The sequence below is a fragment of the Neofelis nebulosa genome, chromosome 15, assembly GCF_028018385.1.
Source record: "Neofelis nebulosa isolate mNeoNeb1 chromosome 15, mNeoNeb1.pri, whole genome shotgun sequence".
Taxonomy (NCBI): Eukaryota; Metazoa; Chordata; class Mammalia; order Carnivora; family Felidae; genus Neofelis; species Neofelis nebulosa.
In genome coordinates, this window is record NC_080796.1 from 6,525,688 (window position 1) to 6,537,013 (window position 11,326).

Here is an 11,326-nt window from a genome sequence, read left to right on the forward strand (position 1 = left end):
GTCCATGAGCATAGAATGTTTTTCCATTTCTTTGTGTCTTCTTTAATTTCTTTGATATGTTTTCTATAGTTTTCAGGATACAAATCTCTTATAGCTTTGGTTAGGTTGATTCCTAGGTATCTTATGGTTCTTGGTGTAATTGTAAATGAGCTCAGTTTCTTGATTTCTCTTTCTGTGGCTTCATTATTGGTATATAGAAGTGCAATCAATTTCTGTGTGTTGATTTTGTATCCTGTGACTTTTCTGAATTCATGTATCAGTTGGAGCAGCTTTTTGGTGGAGTCTTTTAGGTATTCCATGTAGAGTATCATGCCATCTACGAAAAGTGAAAGTTTAACTTCTTCTTTGCCAATTTGGATGTGTTTTATTTCATTTTGTTGTATGATTGCTGAGGCTAGGCCTTCCAACAGTATGTTCAACAACACTGGTGAGAGTGGACGTCCCTTTTGTGTTCCTTATCTTCGGCGGGCAGGGTAGGGGGGAAGTTCTCTGTTTCTCCCCATTGAGGATATTCGCAGCAGGCTTCTCATATATGGCTTTTATGATGTTAAGGTATGTTCCTTGTATCCCAACTTTCTTGAGGGTTTCTTATTAACAAAGGATGCTGTATTCAGTCAAATGTTTTTCTGTATTTATTGACAGGATCATATGAATGATCGTATCCTTTCTCCTATTAAGGTGATGTATCATTTTGATTGATTTGCGAATATTGAACCAGCCCTGTAGCCCAGGAATGAATCCCACTTGATCATGGTGAAGAATTCTTTCATATACTGTCGAATTGGATTTGCTAGTATCTTGTTAAGAATTTTGGCATCCATGTTCATCAGGAATATTGGCCTGTCATTCTCCTTTTTAGTGGGGTCTCTATCTGTGTTGGGAATCAAGGCAATGCTAGCTTCATAGAAAGAGTCCGGAAGCTTTTCTTCCATTTCTTTGTTCAACAGCTGGAAAAGAATCGGTATTAACTCTGCTTTAAATGTCTGGTAGAATTCCCCTGGGAAGACTTCTGGTCCAGGACTCATATTTGTTGGGAGATTTTTGATAACTGATTGAATTTCTTTGCTGGTTATGGGTCTGTTCAAATTTTCTATTTCTTCCCATTTAAGTTTGGGTAATGTGTGGTTGTCTAGGTTTGTGTCCATTTCTTCCAGGTTGTCCAGTTTGTTGGCATATACATTTTCGTAGTATTCTCTAATAGTTGTATTTCTGTGGTGTTGATTGTGACCTCTCCTTTTTCATTCGTGATTTTATCTATTCGGATTCTCTTTTCTTTTTGAGAAAGCTGGCTAGGGGGTTATCAAGTTTATTTATTCTTTAAAAAAAACAGCTCTTAGATTCATTGATCTGTTCTATTTTTTTTTTTTTTGCAGGTTTTTCTTTTGGATTCTATAGTGTTTATATATGCTCTAATCTTTATTATTTCTTCTAATGGCTGTAGGGTTTCTTTGCTGTTCTTCTTCTACTTTCTTTAGGTGTGAGGTTCGATTTTGTATTTCGGGTTGTTCTTATTTCTTGAGAAAGGCCTGGATGGCGATGTGTTTTCCTTTTAGGGCTGCCTTTGCTGCATCCCGAAGGGGTTGGACTGTCATGTTTTCATTTTCATTTGCCCGTATATATATTTTTTAATTTTGCCTTTCATCGTCTGGTTGACCCATTCTTTCTCCAGTAGGATGTTCTTCAACCTCCATGCATTTAGAGGCTTCCCAAACTTTTTCTTTTGTTTGATTTCAAGTTTCATAGTGTTGTGATCTGAAAATACGCATGGTATGATCTCAGTTCTTTTATATTTATGGAGGGCTGTTTTGTGACCCACTGTGTGATCTGTTTTGGAGAAGGTTCCACGTGCACTTGAGAAGAATGTGTATTCTGCTACTGTTGGATGAAAAGTTCTGAATAGATCTGTCAAATCCATCTGGTCCAGCGTATCATTCAGGGCCTTTGTTTCTTTACTGATTTTGTGCCTAGGTGATCTGTCCATTGTTGTTAGGGAGTATTTAAGTCACCTACAATCTCCATATGATTATCAATAAGATTGCTTCGGTTTGTGATTAATCAATGTATGTATTTGGGGGCTCTCAAGTTGGGAGCACCAACATTTACAATTGTTAGCTCTTCTTGATGGATAGATCCCTAAATTATGATATAATCCCCTTCGCCATCTCTTGTTAGAGTCTTTGGTTTAAAATCTCATTTGTCTGATCTAAGTATGGCTACCCCAGCTTTCTTTTGACTTCCAGTTGCATAATACATGGTACTCTATCCCCTAACCTTCAATCTAATGGTGTCCTCCTGTGTCAAATAAGTCTCTTGTAGACAGCATATAGATGGATTTTGTTTGTTTTTTAATCCATTCAGATACCCTATGTGTTTTGATAAGGGCATCTAGTCCCTTCACATTCAGAGTGATTATTTAAAGATATGGATTTCATGACATTGTGTTGTCTGGAGTTTTCATGCTTGTGGTGATGTTTCTGGTCCTTTGTAGCCTTGACAACATTCCACTCACAGAGTCTCTGATCTCCTGCAGGGCTGGTTTAGTGGTCATGAGCTCTTGTAGTTTTTGGTTTTCTGGGAAAGCCTATCTCTCCTTCTATTCTGAATGACATCCTTGCTGGAGAAAGGATTCTTAGCTGCATATTTTCCTATTCAGCACTTGGACTTTTTTCCTACCGTCACCTCCTGGCCTGCCAAGTTTCAGCGGGCAGGTCTGCTACTACCCATAAGTGTCTACCCTTGTAGGTTAAGGCCCGTTTGTCCCTTGCTGCTTTCAGAATTCTCTTTTCTCTTTGTAACTTGCCAGTTTCACTATGATATGCTGTGGAGAAGACCTATTCTTGTTGAATCTGAAGGGAGTTGTCTGTGCCTTCTGGATTTGGATGTCTGCTTCCTTCTCCAGATTAGGGAAGTTCTCACCTATAATTTGTTCAAGTAAACCATCTGCCCTTTTCTCTCTCTCTCTCTCTCTCTTACGCTGGAACTCTTATGATCCGGATATTATTACATTTCATTGAATCACTTAGTTTTCTAATACTCCCCTCATGGTCTAATATTTTCTTATCACCCCTTTTCTTGTCTTCGTCATTTTCCATACTTTCATCTTCTGTGTCACTTATTCTCCCCTCTGTTTCCTCCATCTTTGCTGTTACTGCATCTAGTTTATTTTGCATCTTATTTACAGTATTTCTTAATTGCTGTGACTATTTCTTAGTTCCTTGATCCCTGCAGCAATAGATTCTCTGCTGTCTTCTATGCTTTTTTGTAAGCTCAGCTGTTAATCTTACAACTATTATTCTAAATTCTTGAACCATACATTGTTTATATCTGTTTTGAGCAATTCTCTAGCTCTAATTTCTTCCTGGAGTTTCTTTTGAGGAGAATTCTTCCATTTCTTCAGTGTTCGGTACTTTATGTGTTTTCCTAGTTGTCATGTGTCCTGCACCTGTGAGCACTACTATTTTTAAAAGGGGTCATATACTATCCAGGGCCTGGCCCTTCAACAGGTATCTTTGGAGTGTGTTTCATGCTCTCTGTTTTTGTGACTCTGGTTGCTTTATTTCCCTACTCATATTGGTGGGTTGGCCATTCCAGCAGGTGTGCTTAGATTTGTTCATAATGTAACCTTGGAAAAGAATTTAAACACGGGGGGTGGTGATGGAAGATGCCTTATCTCATACAAAGGGAGAAATGACAGGGGCAAAGGAAAAGAGAAGAAGACAAAAAATTGACCAGGCAGGGGAGAGAGAGAGAGAGAGAGAGGAAGGAAAATAAGAAGGAGATACAGAAGAGGTACAGAAAGAATAGATTAAAAATCTCCATGACCTGGCAAGTTGTCCCCATGGGCCCCTGGAGATGTTTGTGTCACTCTGTAGCCCGGATTCCTAGATTTCCACATCTTCTTGCCTCACTGCTGTGTTTGAGGGATGTGGTCATTTCAGGTCCCCCTACTTCTCTGCCCTGTTGACACACCCCCCTCTTTAATGTAGTGTTAGACTTGATTTGTGGATGGTTTCTTCAGAAATTGGACTCCCATGCTTATGACAGAATTTTCTTTCTTATAGTATCTTTGTCTAGTTTTGGTCTCAGGTAATGCTAGCCTTATAGAATGAGGTGACAAATATTTCTCCTCTCCATTCTGGGGGGAGACTTTGTGTAGAATAGGTAACATTTCTTCCTAAAGTGTTGGATGAATTTACTAGTGTAGCCCCTTGGCTCTGGAATTGCTTTCTGTGGAAAGATCTTTATCTAAGACTTTAGTTTCTTTTATACATATAGAGTTAGTTAGTTTATCTGTTCTTTTTTTCCTTTATTTTATTTTATTTTTTTATTTTATTTCATTTCACTTCATTTCATTTCATTTCATTTCATTTCATTTCATTTCATTTCATTTCATTTCATTTCAGTAATCTTTACACCCAACATGGGGCTTGAACTCACAATCCAGAGATCAAGAGTCACATGTTCTCCCAACTGAGCCAGCCAGGCACCCTTCACTCTTGATTGAGCTTTGATAATTTCTGTCTTTCACGGGATTTACCCACTGCATCTGAGTTGTCAAATTAATTATATAAAGTTGATAATATTACTTTGTGATTTTTTTAGTATCTGTGAATCTCCAGTAATGTTAGTTACATTACTAATCTCTGTTATATTGTTAATACTTCCCTTGTTTCTCTTCATTTTGGGATCAGTCTTGGTAGAAATTGATCCTTTTTTTTTCACCTCCTGAAAGCATTTGGTTTCATTGATTATTCTCTATCGTTTTTCTGCTTTTTTTCATGTGATTTTTGTCTTTATTAGTTCCTTTCTTCTGTTTGGTTTGGGTTTAATTTGTTTTGGTTTTCTATTTTCAAAAGGTGGAAATGTCATAGATTTCAGACCTTTCTTTTTCCTCATCCTCTTCTTCCTCTTCTTCTTTTTCCTCTCCTTCTTCTTCCTCTCCGTCTTCCTTCTCCTTTCTCCTCCTCCTCTTCTTCTTCTTCTTCTTCTTCTTCTTCTTCTTCTTCTTCTTCTTCTTCTTCTTCCTCTTCTTCTTCTTCTTCTTCTTCTTCTCCCTTTCCCACTCTGTCTCCCTCTCCCTCTCCTCCTTCTCTTCACTTCCCCTTCCTCTTTCCTCCTCCTCCTCCTCTTCTTCTCCTCTTCTCCTCCTCTTCTTCTCCTCTTCTCCTTCTCCCTTTCACTCTCCATCTCCCTGTCCTCCTTCCCACCTCTTACTCCTTCCTCTTCCTCCTCTGTCTTCTTCCGCCTCCTCTTTCCTCCTCCTCCTCCTCCTCCACCTCTTCTTCTGCTCCTCCTCCTTCCCTCCTCGTTCTCCTTGTTGTTGTTGTTGTTGTTGTTGTTGTTGTTGTTGTTGTTCTTCTTCTTCTTCTTCTTCTTCTTCTTCTTCTTCTTCTTCTTCTTCTTCTTCTTCTTCTTCTTTTTCTTCTTCTTCTTCTTCTTCTTCTTCTTCTTCTTCCTTTCCCTCTCCATCTCCCTGTTCTCCTTCCCTCCTCTTCCTCCTTCCTCCTCCTCCTCCTCTGTCTTCTTGTGCCTCCTCATTCCTCCTCCTACTCCTCCTCCTCCTCCTCCACCACCTCTTCTTCTTCTTCTTCTTCTTCTTCTTCTTCTTCTTCTTCTTCTTCTTCTTCTTCTTCTTGATAGTGTAGAAATCTATTAGCATTATTTTATCAAATTTTTCTCAATTGTGAAAAATTATAATCAGTTCTTCAACCTATAAAGAAAAAAGAAGAAAATCTCTTTAATATAATACACCATGAAAATAGGCTATCTGCTTGCCACATTGTGTGTGTGTGTGTGTGTGTGTGTGTGTGTTTAATTACACTATGGCCACAATCCATTTCACACAATTTTTAAGACAGGTAAATAAATACCAAATTATTTCCTTTCAGGCCAGCCACAAAACTTTAAGGAATAGACCCTAGACATGTATGTACTTGACAGTGCAGGCTCCTGGTTGAGCCAGGCAGGTTTAGTATCATTTCCAGGGGTCAGCAATCTATGGCCCGTGGACTGAATGTGGCTTGGCTTGTTTGTATATGGCCCTGAGGTAAGAAAAGTTTTAGATTTTTTAAAGGGTTGTAAACAAAGCAAAAACAAAGTACTATGTGACAAAAGTACATGGTCTACAAAGCTTAAAATATTTACAGTTTGGCCTTTTACAGAAAAAGCTTGCAGACCCTTCATTTATACCAATGTTGTACAGAATTCAGATGGTGCAATTACAATTCCGAGATAATGTTCCTTTATTCTGACCCAGAATGTAGCAACATCCTACAAAGATGTTCTTCTGATGTCATGGGTTAGAATTCCTTTTCTCTTTTTTCTTCATCTTCGCATCATTAAACTTCATCCTTATCTCTCTCTCCATGAGTGTGGAGATTTTTCAATTTTTCATTTAGTAAGGCAGCAATTGCTTTTGCATCTCTGGCATCTATTTGCTCTCTCCAAATGTTTCCCTTTGCTTTTTCATAGGGATAACATTTAACAGTCGGATAGGCTCTGATGCCAGCTTTCTGGCATGTTTGAGCCTAAGCCTGACGGTCTATTTTTCCAGCTTTCACTTTTCCTTTCATCATCTTAGCCAAGAGCTTAAACTCTGGAGAAAAATTTTGGCAAGGTCCACACCAAGGAGCATAGAATTCAATCACCCGGTGATTTTTCCCTTGTATAACTTTTTCATCGAAAGTCTGAGTCATTAGATTTGTGGATGCTTGAGGTGGGAATCCCGTACCCCAAATCTCTCTTCTAGCCATTGTAACTGTGATACTGAAAAGCTTTATTTGGTTTTGTGGGGGGGGGGGGAATCTTATCTCAGGGTATCTCTGAACATTTTCTTGGGCACAAAAAGAATGATACTGTTGGCAGTCTATACTGCCAAAAGTAACTGTCCAGTTAGTGTCCAGGCCATTCTTTTCCATTCTGGCATTAGGACTTGACATGGATGACACCATGGGAGTAGAAGTCAACCATCCAGACTTCATCACGGTTTCTTTGTTTAGCTAGTTCATTGAAAGTGGTGGGTGTCAGGGAGGTCACTGAAGGTTCCTAGGATCCTCTATGAATTCCAAGATCTGTTGTTCAGCAGAGTGATGTCCTTCTTATTCATGAACCTCGGATTGGTTGAATACCACTGTTGTTGGATCTGCCTGAATGTTATACGTGTTACAGGGTCCCTCGTGAACCGTACCATCTAGTGTACCAAACTAAAGCTGACCACGCAGATGCTTTGATGCTTTTTATAACTCTGGCAATAAAGCTTGACATGGTGGACACCATGGCACAAACAAATCAACAAGCGACGGTTCCTGTCATCGGCAGGCACATTTTGAGGTCCAAGTGTGGCAACATGAGAATTACCACTTTCTTTGGCAAAGGCTAGTATATCATATAGAATCTTCTTTCCATGATGAATTTCATATTCTTTGGTCCCTGGTCCTTTAATTTTTTTTAACGTTTATTTATTTTTGAGACGGAGAGAGACAGAGCATGAATAGGGGAGGGTCAGAGAGAGGGAGACACAGAATCCGAAACAGGCTCCGGGCTCCGAGCTGTCAGCACAGGGGCCCGATGCCGGGCTCGAACTCACAGACCGCGAGATCGTGACCTGAGCCGAAGTCGGCGCTCAACCGACTGAGCCACCCAGGCGCCCCTGGTTCCTTGTCCTTTAAATACTGCTAGACATGGCTGAAATACAGAGAGATTACTACAGATGTCTGGCGCAGAGGGACAGTCAGCCTTGCCAACTTGAATATGATCACTTTTGAGTAGAGTTTTTAGTTCCCTCAACTCAGGATCATTTCGATTTTCATGTTTTCCGAAACTAAATGATAAGAGCTACTGATGATGAGCCGATCGATCCGTTAGTGTATTTGCCAAAATTAGCTCAAAATCTGGAAGACTATGCACGATTTCCAAATATATTTCTCGAGCATCCAATGAATTAAGGAACAAAACGCTGCTTTTCTCTCTGTTATTTAATGTGTTCCAGAGGAAAATAGGCAGTGGTACTTGTCATAATATCCAGACTTTTACAAAGTTTGTCCTGGGTGGCACAGTCCATCCATCCTACATTAACCAGACCATCCAACATGCCCGGGAGCCTGAGTCATGTCTATGAAGTTAAACAATCTCCTCCTTTGCAACAAAAAGTGATCAGCTGGCCAATACCAGCAGCAAAAGCAGTTTCTATGGAGTGAACACAATTTCCTGTCCGTAATTCCATCACTGTGTTTCTAACGCGCTGCATGGTGAAACTCACCAAACTTTCCTTTAATCTGTCCCTGTGATATTTCACTGTGGCCGTTCCAGACCTAAAAAGGAAGAGGCTGGGAGATCCGTTGACTCCTTTCATTCGGCAAAGCATTCTATCATCACCACAGTTAACAGCACCAATTTGAAGTAATCCATCTACTTCTTTAGCACAGTCTCTCCATGTGGGAGCTAATTCATGGCAGTGTGAACATCCTGGGGAGTAAAAGTTCACAAACCACAGTTCTCCAGAATGAACAGCAGCATCCAATTCTCTTCTATTCAATGTCATGCTTTCAAGATCATCATCATAAATACCAAAATCATAACAATCATAATCCCAGCTTTCATACGGGCCACCTTCTGGATCATCTGCAAGTCCCTTTTCTCCGTATTTGTCATACTTTTCCCACAGATCTTCATCTTTGAGTACTTCATATGCTCTATTTATTTTTGAAAATCACTCTGTACGTTAGGATTGTTCATTTGGTTGGTAGGTTGGTTGGTTGGTTGGTTATTTATTTATTTATTTATTTATTTATTTAGTGTTTATTTACTATTGGGAGAGACAGAGACGGAATGCAAGTGGGTTGGGGCAGAGAGAGTGGGAGACACAGAATCCAAAGCAGGCCCCTGGCTCCAAGCCATCAGCACAGAACCCGACGTGGGGCTCTAACACACGACCTGTGAGATCATGACCTGAGCGAGCGGAAGTTGGACGCTCAACTGACTGAGCCACCCAGGCGCCCCGGGTTATTCGTTTTTGTTTTTTGTTTTTTGTTTTTTATCAGGATGTAACTTCAATGCCAACTTCGTGAAAGCTTGCCTTATCTCTCTACTGCTTGCAGTCCTGGATACTCCAAGTAAACTGTAAAATTCCTGATCTGTGCCCACTAAAATGGTCATATACACTATTAGGAAACAGAATGACCCTTTTCAGGTCCCGGAGGTAGTCATTTTCGTTGAAGCAGACTCCCATTCTTTCTCTGATACATGTTCTGATGAAAGTGAACATTCAGATATACAGCTGGTTCCAACTGAGAGAATATGCAGGTTTGAGAACTTGTGTTCGCGTTACCCCAAGAGCGAATCAATCATCGTGAAATTTTCCCAAAATGTCAATCTGTGTAGGCTCAGTAATCTCCACTTCCTCAGATCACAAAAGATATCAAAATACTTTCAGGAATCTAACCTTGTTAACATTCTGTTTCTCCTTTCTTCCTTTAATCCTAAATGTCTAAATCTTCTCCTTACCTGCGAATGGTCTCTGGCTCATTTCTAACTCCTTGTCATGCAACCAAAACATACGTTTGTAAAGTATAGAAGTGGAGGTAACAAATATTCAGACTAAAATAAGCAACCAGAGGAAAATTGAGAACATATTGTCCAATACCACCATGGGACAAGTGGTTCTCCTAGGGGTCGTTCTCAGCGTGGGTGTGGTGGACTTGATCTGCGCCACGCTTCAGGGCCAGGTAGAAACCGCCGGTAAACGCAATAGGAAGGATTTCTGGCTGCCATCAGCCCAGAATAGGATGTGGGGAGAGGGGAAGGATGGGGGCATCCCATGAAAGAGACTGCTGGCATATGAAGTCTCCGGCAGGACTAGGGTGAAAAGAGCCCGAGTAACTGAGGCTTAAGTAAGAGAAAGGGTCGCAAGAAGCTGGGAAGCGAAGTCAGAAGGCTGATGATGTAGGTAGTGAGAAAAAGGTGGGGAGCTAGAACACAAAACCCATGGCAGGGGCAGAGAGGAAGGGAGGGGAGACAGGTGCACAGGCATTGGGCTCTCCCTTCCAGAAGGGCCATGCCTCTGCCACCGCCGCCACCTCCCGCTCCAGCAGAGCCTGGGGCCCGGCCCATGCCCACCTCAGTCTAATGGGGTCGCCTCCTACAGCTACTCCCCCACCTTCAAATCCCGGCAGGTAGCGGACCCTGCCCCCACCCACCCAAGTCCTGCTGTGGGCGTGTGAACAAAGCACCTGCTCTCCAGCCACTGCCAGGGTGGGGCGGGGCAGGGCAGGGTGCCTTGGGAAGCTGGGGGAGGAGCCACAAAGGCAGCAAGGAGCACCGCACTTCCCTCTTCTTTTTTAATGTATACATTCAGTGCTATAAGTCTTCATGTGAGTGCTACTAAAGCAGGACTCTACAAATTCTACTATGTTTTCATTTTCATTCAGTTAAGAATCCTCTCTAATTTTTTTTTCTTTTTTCATTACTTCTTTGACCCAGGGGATATTTCGATGTGTTCTGTAGTTCACAAATAGTTGAGTATTTTCCAGAGATATTTTTGTGCTTGATTTCTGATTTGATTGCTTAGTGGTCAGGGAACACACTATTATGAGTTCAGGCCTCTTGACTTCTTCCTTTTATTAAGATTTATTTTTGACCCAGAACATAGTCTTTTTTGGTAAGTGTTCCATAGATCCTTGAGAAGAATAGTGGCGGCCAAGTCTACTATGCCCTTGCTGATGTTGAGCCTATTGAAATATCAGACTATAATTGTGAATTTGCCTGTTTCTCTTTTCAGTTGTATCAATTTTTGTTTCATGTACTTTGAAGCTATTAACAGATACATGAACATTTAAGATTGCTCTTAATTGACCCTTTTATGATTATACAACGACCTGTTGTTTATTGCTGGTAATAATTTTTTTGCTTGAAACTGTTTTGTCTGCTATTCATATAGCCACTCTAGCTCAGCCTTCTTTGGTCAAGTGTTAGTGTGGTATATCATATTTCTGTATTTCGAACAAATTTCTGTCTTGACATTTAAAGTGCATTTTGTATAGGTGGCATATAGTTGAGTCTTCCTTTTTTATCCATTCTGCCAGTCTGCGTTTTAGTTGAGGCTTTTAGACCGTTTTCATTTACTGTGATGTTTTTTTTTCAATATATGAAATTTATTGTCAAAGTGGTTTCCATACAACACCTAGTGCTCATCCCAAAATGTGCCCTCCTCAATACCAATCACCCACCCTCCCCTCCCTCCCACCCCCCATCAACCCTCAGTTTGTTCTCAGTTTTTAAGAGTGTCTTATGCTTTGGCTCTCTCCCACTCTAACCTCTTTTTTTCTTTTTT

General features: G+C 40.7%; 1 protein-coding gene and 1 pseudogene across 1 annotated transcript in view; one reads left to right on the top strand and one right to left on the bottom strand.

Moving 5' to 3' along the window:
* LOC131496466 (ankyrin repeat domain-containing protein 26-like) overlaps positions 1-11,326 on the top strand; it is a 95,888-nt gene that overhangs the window by 36,887 nt on the left and 47,675 nt on the right. The window lies entirely within an intron of this gene.
* On the bottom strand, positions 6,339-9,226 carry LOC131495923 (dnaJ homolog subfamily C member 10-like; annotated as a pseudogene).